The sequence below is a fragment of the Dama dama genome, chromosome 19, assembly GCF_033118175.1.
Source record: "Dama dama isolate Ldn47 chromosome 19, ASM3311817v1, whole genome shotgun sequence".
Classification (NCBI taxonomy): Eukaryota; Metazoa; Chordata; class Mammalia; order Artiodactyla; family Cervidae; genus Dama; species Dama dama.
Window position 1 is genome coordinate 63416113 of NC_083699.1, and position 13342 is coordinate 63429454.

Consider the following 13342-nt stretch of genomic DNA (forward strand, 5'->3'; position numbering starts at 1 on the left):
GGGGAAAGTGGTCTCTTTGTGCTTTGATAGCAGCACAAGAGAGGACAGGACAGAGCTTGGAGGTGTCGTAAGCGTGTCCCTTCCCAGGTCAGCCAATCAGAATGTACTGGTTGCTGTCCTAAGGAGAAATGTCCATCTGGTCTCAGCCTAGAAATGAAGAGTGGTATTTAAATGGCCTGCCTATGTGTGCTGGGCATCGCCTAGTCTATCTGCTTGGTCAATAGATAAAGATCAATGATCAATTCTGCTGCTTCTCACAGGTCCACATTTCTCTAATTACAGGGGTGCTCTGGGCACCAGAGGGGGAAGCAAGGACAAGGTGATAAATTAGGGTAAAATACATGTAGAGGCAGAGTCCTGTTGATTTATCAGGGAGATGGTGATCCTGTGTTGGACCCAGGAGAATGCAGACACTTTTAAAGGCATGGGGACCTTCGGAAATATCGCCCCTTCCCCAGCCATCAGTCACTTTAAATCTGCGGTAGCCCTTAGATCCTCAGTTTCTCTAAACTGAGGTTTTTCTCTTCTTCCCAGTTATCACAGGAACGTTCATAAACAACCACCACTGGGCTTATAAAGAACACCTTCAGGGAAGAGAAACAGTGATGATGATGAGAGCGATGGAGGAAAGGCCACGTGCTCAGGGTGGCCTCGTGCGAACTGAGCAGAAGGAGAGGCCGTGCGGTCCGGGCGGCGGGGAGGGGGCCAGGCAGGCCTCCTCCAGAGCAGAGAGGACAGGCTGTGCGGGTCCAGGCGGCGGGGAATGGGCCGGGGTAGGCCTCTTCCAGAGCAGAGAGGCCCTGCGGTCCAGGCGGCGGGGAGCGGCCCGGGGTAGGCCTCCTCCAGAGCAAAGAGGACAGGACGTGCGGTCCCGGCGGCGGGGAGCGGGCCGGGGCTGCTCGGGGCCTCCTCGATAGCAGAGCTGGGTCAGCACTGGCTCGAGCCCGCCGCTTCAGAATTCATGCTGATTACACAACTATCGGTTAACCTATAATCCTTCAGGGGGGACAAAAAAGACCTTATTGCCAAACAAGTAAGCATGTCTTTTATACCAAACTTGCGTCTCAGAGCCACCCCTCCTCTCTTTTCAGAGATAACTGATTGTTTACTGTGACACCTTCTGGAACTTGCCACCCCATGGACGCGCAGACACAAGCTCCATAAAGCATGGGAGAGCCTGGAGTGTTAGATAGATCGTGACCCACGCTGAACCTTGCTTTTTTCCTTCATTAATATTAATATTACATATATTTACATTTCTAGTAATATTTTTCAGAGATCCTGCAGGACCACCCCATTCTAGTGGTCCAGACGCAGTACCTTGAATGCTGAAGAGTGTGCCCTGGGCAGCTGGATCACACGGACTCAAATCTCACCTTCGTGCCTGCTGGAGAGGCTGGAAAGTTACTCACTCTTGCTGTGCTTCAGGTTCCACACATCTAAAATGGGCATAAGGACAGTATCTATGCCATATTAAAAAGTTAACACATGGAAAGCCCTTAGAACAGGATCTGGTGCATTGTAAGCAACAAATGTTTATCTGTTGTTAAGCATTTAAATGGCTACACAGTAGATCTATGCTGTGGTTTAGTTGCTAATAGATGTATGTTTAGATTGTCAATAAGTTTTGCTATTATTAATAAAGAGTACTTGCCTTAAACATGCTTCCTCATGTATCTTTATGTATGTATTCCTACCCTATGTGTTTCTGTAGGGTAGAGACAAAAAGTGGAATTCCACAAGAAAGGGATTACACGTCAGATACAGCAGTTTTGCCAAATTGGCTGCCAGTTTATATTCCTTTCCATAAAGGAGATCACCAATTTTTCCATACTCTTGCCATCAATTACTGTTTTAAATATTTCATTCCTCTAAAGAATGAGATATAATCTTTCTTTCATGTTTTCATATGAATTTCTCAAATTACTAGTGGGAACAAAAATATGTTCATGTTTATCGCTCATTGAGGTTTCCTCAAGGTGAATTCCCTCCTCACAGTCTTTGGCCATTTTTATATTGAGCTGTTTGATTTGTAGACCCTGTTGATATATTCTGCAGGAGGACACCAAGTTTGTTATATGCTGCCCATATCACCCCCCCCCCCCCAATCTAAGTATTAATTTGTTAAAGTTCTCCAAGGAAACCTAACCCATTCTCAACCTGTCCTGTCACTGGTGGGCTCTCAGGAGGATTAAACCACAGGATACTGCTATGGCCATGCTCAAACCACAGCTCTAATAAAAGATGATGTGGACTCGGCTCAGAAAATCTTTGGTGCACCAGGTACTGCCTAGCCTTGGCTGGTTCAGGCAGGAATGTTTCTCTAAGGGCCTCTGAATTTTGTGTTTCTGATTATTTCTGCATCCTGAGCTGCAGCTACCCCCGGAATGTGGTTCCCAGTGAGGAGGTGGTGAGCTGCCAGCCTCTGGGAGGAAACACAACACGCTCTGGCATAATAGACGTGAGCGACGGAGAATGAACATGAACCCTCGCAAAATTCTCCTGGGACCTTCCACTCAAAGTAGCAGCACCCACATCACTAGGAGCAGGTAGAAAGGCTGAGTGCTGAGCCCAGAGCAGACCCACTGAATCTGCATCTAAAATGCAGTGAGACCCACTCAGGTGGTTCTTGTCCCCCTTACAGTCTGAGAAGCACACCTCGAAGGCTGTTTAAACAGGCCAGAAGTACCTGTGGGGTGGCCTAGGGTTTCAATTACCATCAGTTATGAGTTGAACTGCAGCCCCTAAAATTCCCTATGTCGAGTCCTGAGCCCTCAGCCCACCAGAAAAGTGAAAGGTGCTCAGTTGTGTCCTACTCTTTGCGACTGCATGGACTGTAGCCCACTAGGCTCCTCTGTCCATGGAATTCTCCAGGCAAGAATACTAGAGTGGGTAGCTATCCCTTCTCCAAGGGATCTTCCCAACCCAGGGATCGAACCCAGGTCTCCTGCATTGCAGATAGATTCTTTACTGTCTGGGCCACCAGGGAAGCCAGAAGGTGACCTTAGTTGCAGACAGGGTTGCTTCAGATGTTGTTAGTTAAGATGAGGCTGTACCAGGCCAGGCTGGAGCCTGAATGCAGTATAACCCTAACCCTTGTAAAAGGGGGCACTGGGCCCAGACACTCACATGGGAGAACGTCCTGTGAGGATGAAGGCAAAGAGCAGGCGGTGCAGCAGAAGCCAGCGGTGCCAGGTTTCGTTAGCAAACCCCCAGGAGCTAGGAGAGAGACCTGGAACCCATCATGCTGACACAGATCTTGGACACCCAGCATCCAGGGCTCTGAGACAAGGCAATTCTGTTGTTTAAGCCCCTAGTTGGTGGAATTTATTAAGAGTACAAAGTAACATACCACCCCATGAGTTTCCCCTGATGCAGGAGCTGGGCATGCAGTGCCCTGGAAAAGACACGCCCAGGTTTATCTTCTGGATGATGAAATCATGTAGGCGGAATAAATAGGGCTCAAGACAGCAGCTCCCTCTCAGGCAGTCAGTCCCTCTATCAGCGCCTTCTACATCTCATTTTCATTTCACAGGGCGTCAGCCCTCAGCACCCTGACAGTGTGCATGCCTGGGACACCTGTAGCTCTCCCTGCCCTTAAATAAAGTGGGAAGCAGTTAGGTGCCGAGAAGGGCCGGCTGATGGAATAACCCTGTGATCTTGTCTCTGCTCAGGTGTTGTAACTAATGGGCTGTTTAGAGGCAGTTTGTTCTGATGGAATCAAAAGGAAAAGAAAAAGTATATTTGAAAGAGAATCCAATTCTTTCTTGGTCACTCATTAGTGACTCAGAACAGTTAAGTGCATGCTTCCTGAAATTGTAGCAGAGACAAACCACCCTCTTTTAATCACAGTTAGTTTCTTCTTACTCAAGCTTTCTTGAAATGGACAGCACTTGGAAGCAAGGTGTTCTGCCACAGACTACCCTTCACTTACTTATATCTCTGTACATTAGAGTACATTTTATTAGTCCTAAATATATCTTTTAGAACAGTGCCTGATTCTTTTCAGAAAAAATATATTCTGGATAAGCCACAAAGTCCTATGTATAGTATGGGGAACTATATTCAATGTCCTGTGATAAACCATAATGGAAAGGAATATTAAAAAGAAAGTCTATGTATGTATAACTGAATCACTTTATGTACAACAGAAATTAACACACATTGTAAATCAACTGTATTTCAATTAGAAAAAAGAAAAAAAATTCTAATAGCATTAACTAATGTTTATTGAGTAGTTAAATGCGCTAAGCTCAGAGCTTACCCTTGGTCTAAGGATTGCTATACTTAATCTTCACTGCATCCATTTGAAATAGGTGATGTGATTATCCCCATTATACAGGTGGGAAACTGAGGCACAGAGAAGTTAATTTAGTTGCTCACACACAGCTAAAGAGACATGAGGCGTAATCTTCACTGTCACCTTCAGTGGAACATGCATAACCACAGCTCTACAAGGAAGCCTCACTCAAGACAGTCAGACACAGGGTACTCCCAAAGGGTCTTTTTTTTTTTCTTTTTTGGTCACAGGCACCATGTGGCAATGGGTGCAGGAAGTCATGGAGAGCAGTAGGAAAGGAATAATGAGAGTTTGGTCTGGAGACAGCTAAATCCAGCCAGAAAAATCAAGCCCATTCTTTAGATCGCTATCACCAAGTCACAACTGTCTCCAAGGAAGTCAGCGATAGAATCTAGTGCAGGGTTCTCAAACTCCATCTTGCCGCAGGATCCCCTGGAGGGCTTGTTAAATGCAGATCCAGGTCTCCTCATGAGTCTTCCGGATTCAGTCGGTCTTGGGTGGAGCCGAGAATGTTCCTTCCTTATAAGTCCTCAGGTGATGCTGGCGCTGCTTCTGGGGATCACACTGTGAGAATCACTGGACTGGAGGCAAGGAGACAGTTTCTGAGTCTCCGAGAGCAAAGGCCCAGCCCACCCCTAACCTCCTGGGTGACCCCAGAGAGGTTTCTAATCCCCTTTGTACCTTCCTGAGTACAAAACGGACTAAGGATTGCACTTTGTCTGTTACAGCTATTGTCAGGCATGAGTTAGGGAATGCCTATTTTAAAAATTAGTACGGGACCTGGTGCTTAGTACGCATGCAGCAAACACTAGCTTCCACCACCACCACACTTTATTTTTAAATTTAAAAAATGTTTAAAATTTTTTTAAAACACAAATTTCAAATTAAATTTTTAAAAATTTTTTTAAACTTTTTATTATTTTTTGCACACTTTCTATTGATATGGATGCATAAGTGTGGGTTCAGTTTTAACTAAGTCCTGTTCGGCTCTGCGACTCCGTGGACTGTAGCCTGCCAGGCTCCTCTGTCCATGGGGTTTCCCAGGCAAGAATCCTGGAGTGGGTTGCTGTTTCCTTCTCCAGGGATCTTCCCCACCCAGGGCTTAAACCCATGTCTCCTGTTTGGCAGGTGGATTCTTTACCACTGAGCCACCAGCTAAGCCCTTTGCTTCCTATGTGTGTATGTGTGTTTGTGTGTGTGTTAGCTGCTCAGGTGTGTCTGACTCTTTGAGACACCATAGACTGCATCCCTCCAGGCTCCTCTGTCCATGGGATTCTCCAGGCAAGGATATTGGAGTGGGTTGCCATTCCCTTCTGGGGAATCTGCCTGGACCCAGGGCTTGAACCCGGGTCTCCCGCACTGCAGGCAGATTCTTCACCTTCTGAGCCACCAGGGAAGCCCTTTTCTTACGTGTATGGTTTATTCTTGTGCCTCTCTTCTTATCTCTTACATGCTAGACTTCTGTGTTTCTGTGTGAAAATGTTTCTTCCTGATATGTCCTATGTCACAGGTTTGTTGAAAGCATCAAATGGTTACTCTGTATAAAGAATTTAGTATCATGCCTCATCCTGCAGAGATCATCGCTATTTCTTCTCCCTACCATTAACCATTGATTGTACTAAGCATTTTATTGCATTATTCCATCTGATTCTCACAGTAACTATAAAGTAGGAAACAGTAGGATAATTATACAAATGACAGAACTAGAGCAGTAGAGGTTAAGTTACCTGCTCAAGGCCACTCAGAGATTGAGTCAAGAATTAAATGCAGGTCTCTTTGACTGAAGGGTAATATGACTTCTTCATATTACTTCACTCCTCCCTAACTTTATAACTCATTTCAGAATGGACTGAGGCCCCTTCGATTGGGCAGGCTAAGAGGACATGCTAAGAGAAAGTTTTAATTTATAAATGTAAGTATAGACAAATAGTTCCCCTTATGGGTCCAGGAAATGGGTGAAAGCTTGCCTCCATGATAACCCCTGTCTCTTTTGGGATGATCAAGGTGACTTCCAGCTTATAAAAAAATTCACTCAGCAGAAAAACAGAACCTCCATGAACTAGAGGCATCCATATGTTCTGAATCACTAGCTGAAAAGCATTCTTCTATTTCCCGGTCTTATCCCTTGTTCCCTTGCTGGGTCATTGTCGAGTCAGACAGAGGGATGTTGAAATAATAGTTATAATCCTTTGAAACTGACATGTGCAATGTCAAAATGTTAGATTCAGATTTCCCCGAAGAAAGAGGTATAGACAGAGAAGCTAAGCTCCTGCTTCAAATCCGCCCGAGTTAACTGCAAGGTGAAAATTCTTTTCCTTTCTGTAATTACTGAGATGGTCCCCACAGATGTTTGTGATGGTAAACTGGTACCAACTGACAGGGAGTGTGCATAGGTGGCTTTCAAGGTTATGGAGGAGGGAACCACAGGCTTGACCTAGGAGTAGAATGCCTTCCAGCCGAGGCATGTGGCTAATGTTTGCAGGAAGGAGAAGCCTCCAGCAGTAGAAGATCACATTTCTATTTACCTGGAGGCAAAAAAAAATCATAAACAGATGCTCTCCAATGTTGCACCAGCTATTTGACTTCCCAACCAAACACCTCCTCAACTACCTCGGGTTTTGGGGAGGGAAAGGCAGCTTTAATTTGTTTTCCTGTTATCTCTGAGTCCTTTAAAAATATAAAATGAAATCTTTTAGGATAACAGAACATGTGTACAGAATGTGGTGGGAGCCAGAAGTTATCCCATAGCTCTGGCCTCTGACCAGTTTGCCTGGGAGGATTTATTTTAAGCTATTCTTATCTGAATTCGTCTGGCTGTGCCAGCATGGAAGCTAATTCTCTGACAATAAGCCTGCTGGGGTGTGTTTGGGTCTCTGTTTGTTTGTTTTGATGTGTACGAAGCCTGCAAAGTGGAGAGCGGCATCACAGTCGGCTCGAAATAAGAGGCAGAGGCTGGCACCATGGGGATGCAGGCGATATTTGGGAGCTGGATAGTGAACATGCAGGCACTTCGGGGAAAATGTAGGTAGGCACATTCCCTCCCAGCAGGAGACCCGAAGCACAGGGCCTCTTGAGATGAATAGGGCTCCACAAATGCAAAATACCAGCATGTCAAGATTTCTGGGAGGAGACATGCAGACATTTCTGCAGAACAGGGAAGTGAGTAAGAATGGCCCAGCTCCAAGCTGAAGCTGTTGACAGGGCCTCTGACCCGGGACATATCACACCATTTCTGCAACCAGCTGGGGACGGGAGGGTCCTGGGCTCATCGTCTTCCGAAGCCTTCCAGTCCCGTTGTCAGCCTGGATGAAACCTCTGCTTCCGTGTCTTATCCCAGGGGTTTCCAACCCCCGGGCCAGGCATTAGTACCAGCTGTAGGCCTGTTAGGACCTGGGCTGCACAGCAGGAGGTGAGCAGCCAGTGAACCAGCGACACTTCGCCTGATTTCCAGCCGCCCCTATTGGTCACATTGCCACCTGGCCTCCACCCCTGTTAGATCGGTGGTGGCATTAAAGTCTCATGGGAGTGTGAACCTACTGCAAACTATACATGGGAGGGGTCTAGGTTGCTTGCTCCTTATGAGAACCTAACACCTGATGATCTGATTCTCTGTTGTGGGGAGCTGTGTAATTATTTCATTATATATCACAATGTAATAGTAATTTAAATAAAGTGCACAATAAATGTAATGCACTTGAATCATGTTGTTCACTCACTCAGTCGTGTCCCACTGCTTGAGACCCCACAGACTGCATCACGTCATGCTTCCCTGTCCTTCACGGTCTCCCAGACTTTACTCAGATTCATGTCCATTGAGTTGGTGATGCTATCTAATTAACTCATCCCTCCTCCTCCTGCCTTCAATCTTTCTCAGCATCAGGGTCTTTTCCAATCAGCCATCTCTTTGCAACCCATGGCCAAAATATTGGAGCTTCAGCTTCAACATCAGTCCTTCCAATGAATATTGAGCATTGATTTCCTTTAGGATTGACTGGTTTGATCTCCTTGCAGTCCAAGGGACCTTCAAGAGGCTTCTCCAACACCACAATTTGAAGGCAGCAATTCTTCAGTGTTCAGCCTTCTTTATGGTCCAACTCTCACATCCATATATGACTACTGAACAAACCATAGCTTACTATATGGACCTTTGCTACTTGGACCTCTGTCAGCAAAGTGTTGTCTCTGCTTTTTAATATGGTGTTTGGGTTTGTCATAGCTTTCCTTCCAGGGAACAAGTGTCCTTTAATTCATGGCTGCAGTCACCATCTGCAGTGATTTTGGAGCCTAAGAAAGTAAAACCTGTCACAGCTTCCACTTTTTGCCATTAAGTGATGGGACCAGATGCTGTGAACTTCCTTTTATGAATGTTGAACTTTAAGACAGATTTTGCACTCTCCTCTTTCACCCTCTTCAAGAGGCTCTTTAGTTTTTCTTCATTTTTTGCCATTAGAGTGGTTGTTGTTGCTGTTCAGTTGGTCAGTTGTGTCCAACTCTGTGACCCCATAGACTGCAGCACATCTGTCCTTCTCTGTCCTTCCCTGTCTTGCAGAGCTTGCTCAAACTCCTGTCTGCTGAGTCAAGGATGTCATCCAACGATCTCATCTTCTGTTGTCCACTTCTCCTCCTGCCCTCAATCTTTCCCAGCATCAGGGTGTTTTCAAATGAGTCAGCTCTTCTCATCAGGTGGCCATAGTATTGGAGATTCAGCTTCAGCATCAGTCCTTCCAATGAATACTGAGCATTGATTTCCTTTAGGATTGACTGGTTGGATCTCCTTGCAGTCCAAGGGACTCTCAAGAGTCTCTTCCAACACCACAGTTCAAAAGCATCAATTCTTTGGTGCTCAGCCTTCTTCATGGTCCAGCTTTTACATGAGAGTGAGTATCATCTGCATTTCTGAGGTTGTTGATATTTCTCCCAGCAATCTTGACTCCAGCTTGTGATTCATCCAGCCTGGCATTTTACATGATGTACTCTGCATGTAAGTTAAATAAAACAGAGTGACATATACAAACTTGTCCTCCTCTTTCTCAATCCTGAGCTGGTCAGTTGTTCCATACAGCGTACTAACTGTTGCTTCTTGGCAGTTCTCAGGAGGCAGGTCAGGTGGCCTGGTATTCCCCATCTCTTTAAGAATTTTCCACAGTTTGTTGCGACCCACACAAAGGCTCTAGTATAGTCAATGAAGCAGTTGGTGTTTTTCTGGAATTTCTGTGCTTTCTTTATGATCCAGTGAATGTTGGCAATTTGATCTCTGGTTCCTCTGTGTTTCTAAACCGAGCTTTTACATCTGGAAATTCTGGGTTCACATACTTCTGAACCCTAACTTGAAGGATTTTGAGCATCACCTTACTACTAAGTTGAATCTCACCAGTGTGAAAAAGGTTGGGGACCGCTGTCTTAACTTCCTCAGGGCCAAATTCTTTGATTTCTGCCTCACTTCACCTTGAACTTTGTCTCTCAAAACTGCACCATGCCAACATTTCACCCAGTGCAGTTCTGCCACAGACGTCCACTGTGCATTTGTCTTCCCCACCTCTTTGCTCCCTGCTCCATCACCAGGCTGCTGATATCTCTCTGCTCTCAGTCAACCCAGACCTTCTAGCTCCCTTGGTATTTCCCCAGCCCTCTTCTTGGAAATCCTGTGGTCTGTCAAAGCTTGCAGGTTCGATACATAGATGATGAGCTGAGTGGGTCCGTCGCACAGTCATGGGGTCGCATCTCAGTGGAACTTGAGTCTATACCAGCATATTTTGTATTGTTCTCTGACCGAGTCCCTCCAGTTCCCCCCAGTGCTTTGTTCTAAACCTCTGGCCTCTCTTACACCCCTCTCTCCAGCCCCTGGCTCTTCCTTAGAGAGAAATAGCCTTACTCCTTGGTTTACCCAGAGGACTAAGGGGAGACTCTATAAGAATCCTGTTTCTCTTCACCTCAAAATCACTCATCCTTAGCTTCCCCTTGCCCTTATTTCAGAGGAGGAGGTATTCCCCTTTCCTGCCGAGACTCACTCATCCTCATCCACGGACTGGATCCTACCCCTTACAGCTTCGGCTATGGTTTATCTCATCCCCATCATCCTTTCTATTAGGTCAAATTCTTCTCACTAATTCCTACTGATGCTCAGACCTTCCACAGTAAAAGTAATATCTTTGCTTGTCTTTAAAACCATATTAAATTATCAATTTCCTCTGGCCCTTCTTCAACAACCAAGTTTATTGAAAGAGATATCTTGGCAAATGAAGGGAGAAAGAAGATGTGGTTCATATATACAAGGGAATATTACTCAGTCATAAGGAGAGTAAAATACCGCCATTTGCAGCACTGTGGATGGGCCTAGAGATTGTCATACTGGGTAAAGCACGTCAGACAGAGAAAGACAAATAGCACATGCTATGGCTTACATGTCGAATCTAAAGAAAAGATACAAATGAATTTATTTACAAAACAGACACAGGCTCACAGACATAGAAAACAAATCTCTGGTTACCAAAAGGGAAAGGGGGAGGGATAAACTAAGAGTTTGGAGTTAACATATACATATGCACCCTCTGTGTGCCCCTGTGGACTGTAGCCTGCCAGGCTCCTCTATCCATAGGATTCTCCAGCCAAGAATACTGCCCTCCTCCAGGGGATCTTCTCAATGAGGGGATCAAATCTGTGTCTCTTACATCTCCTGCCCTCACAGGCAGGTTCTTTATCACTAGTGCCACCTGGGGCGCTCTACATACACACACTACTGTATATAAAATAGATAACCAAAACGGACCTACAGCATAGGGAAGTACACTCAATGTTCTGTAACAATCTATGTGGGAAAAGAATCTGAAAAACAGCATATGTATATATATGAATCACTTTGCTGTATACCTGAAACTAATATGACATTCTAAATCAACTATATGTTGATAATTTTAAAAAATTAAATGCACTAAAAAAAGAGAGAGATCTCAACACATACATACTTTATAACTCATTTTCTTTACGTTTGGGCTCTATTTCTCTATCAACAAAAACTCTCCCCTCCAAGAATGCCAGGGAAAATGGCAAACCCCACAGCTCGGGTGTCCTTGGTTTCTGTGATCCGGGGCCATCTTGTTTCTTCTGCCTTTCAAACTGTTTCTCTTCTACCTTTTAAGTTTCATTGTAGTTTGACTCAAGGGTTTATTCTCAGTGTTGCTCCCTTCTCTCCCTAGGGTCTCTGTCAACAGTCTCAGATACCTTCCTGTCCCAAACGCCATCACCACCCAAAGAACTCCTTAAAGAAATTCTAACCTTGTCCCAAGATCCGCCTCATAAATCCAACTTTCAGCTGGATCTCGAATGAATAATAACAGTAATAATAACATTTACAGCTTACTCAGCACCTACTATGTTCCAGACACAGTCCTAGGGTGTTTATTTAAATGATCTTATTCACTTCCTCCACAGCCCCCCAGTAGATATTGCATACTCTTTACAGAGAAACATATCAGGGTTCAGAGAGGTAAATAACTTGCTTGAGATTACGTATTTTATGGCACAAGACTGGTACTTGAACTCTGCTCCCAGAGAAAGCATAGAGCTAAGGTTAGAGGATCAGAAATCTAGTCCTGACTTTGACATGAACTGGGTCTGAGTGTTTCAGTTAGCCCTAGTGGGCCATTGTTCTTTAGTCTGTGAAATGTGGGTGATGGATCCCACCAGTGTTGCCCAACTCTGAACTTTCAGGTTTTTATAATTCAAAAATTGTTGCATCTCAAATCCAACAAGATTGCAAACAGTTGCTTGATCATATGTGTTCAAAGCTGTTGTACTCCATTTGGGCTTAATCAATTCAGGATTACTGACTAGTGCCCCTACAAGAGTTCCTTCTCTTGTTAGGTACAAGATTGGCTGCCCCAAGACAGCCAATAAATTTTGTTCATTTATTTATTTATCTTTTTGACGGTGCTGGGTCTTCGTGGCTGTGCGGGCTTCTCTCTGGTTTCAGAGAGCAGGGCTGTTCTCCAGCTACAGTGCATGGGCTCCTCGTTGCGACGGCTGCTCTTGTGGAGCACAGGCTCCAGGGTGCGCAAGCCTCAGGAGCTGCCGCACGTGGGCGCACAATGGCCGTTCCTGCGCTCTGCCGCACAGGTGCAGCAGTTGTGGTGCACTGGCTTCATTGCTCTGCTGCATTAAATAATATTTTAATTCGATTTTTAATCTTGAAATATATCTTGAACATCTTTCTGTGCCATCATGTATTTTTTTCTTCATCTTCTTTTTAAAATGAACGAACAATAATCTGGAGTCAGGATGCACCATAGTGTATCTGACCAAAAACCTCCTGACATTGACCAGTTCAGTTCAGTTCAGTTCAGTCGCTCAGTCGTGTCCGACTCTTTATGACCCCATGAACTGCAGCACACCAGGTCTCCCTGTCCATCACCAACTCCCGGAGTTTACTCAAACCCATGTACATCAAGTTGGTGATGCCATCCAACCATCTCATCGTCTGTCATCCCCTTCTCATCCCACCTTCAATCTTTCCCAGCATCAGGGTCTTTTCAAATGAGTCAGCTCTTTGCATCAGGTGGCCAAAGTATTGGAGTTTCAGCTTCAGCATCAGTCCTTCCAATGAACACCCAGGACTGATCTCCTTTAGGATGGACTGGTTTGATCTTGCAGTCCAAGGAACTCTCAAGAGTCTTCTCCAACACCACAGTTCAAAAGCATCAATTCTTCTGCACTCAGCTTTCTTTATAGTCCAACTCTCACATCCATACATGACCACTGGAAAAACCATAGCCTTGACTAGATGGACCTTTGTTAGCAAAGTAATGTCTCTGTTTTTTAATATGCTGTCTAGGTTGGTCATAACATAATTTTTACTCTTCTAAACAATGTTCATGCAATTGTCATTTAGCTAAGCTTTTGCACATACCCTTGAATGTTTTGGATAAATTCCTATATATTAAATTAGAGGGCCAAAGAGCATGCACGTTTTAAAAGGCTTTGATATCATTATTGCCAAACTGTTTCCAAAAGGAATGCATTCGTGTATGGCTCACCATCAGGACAGAC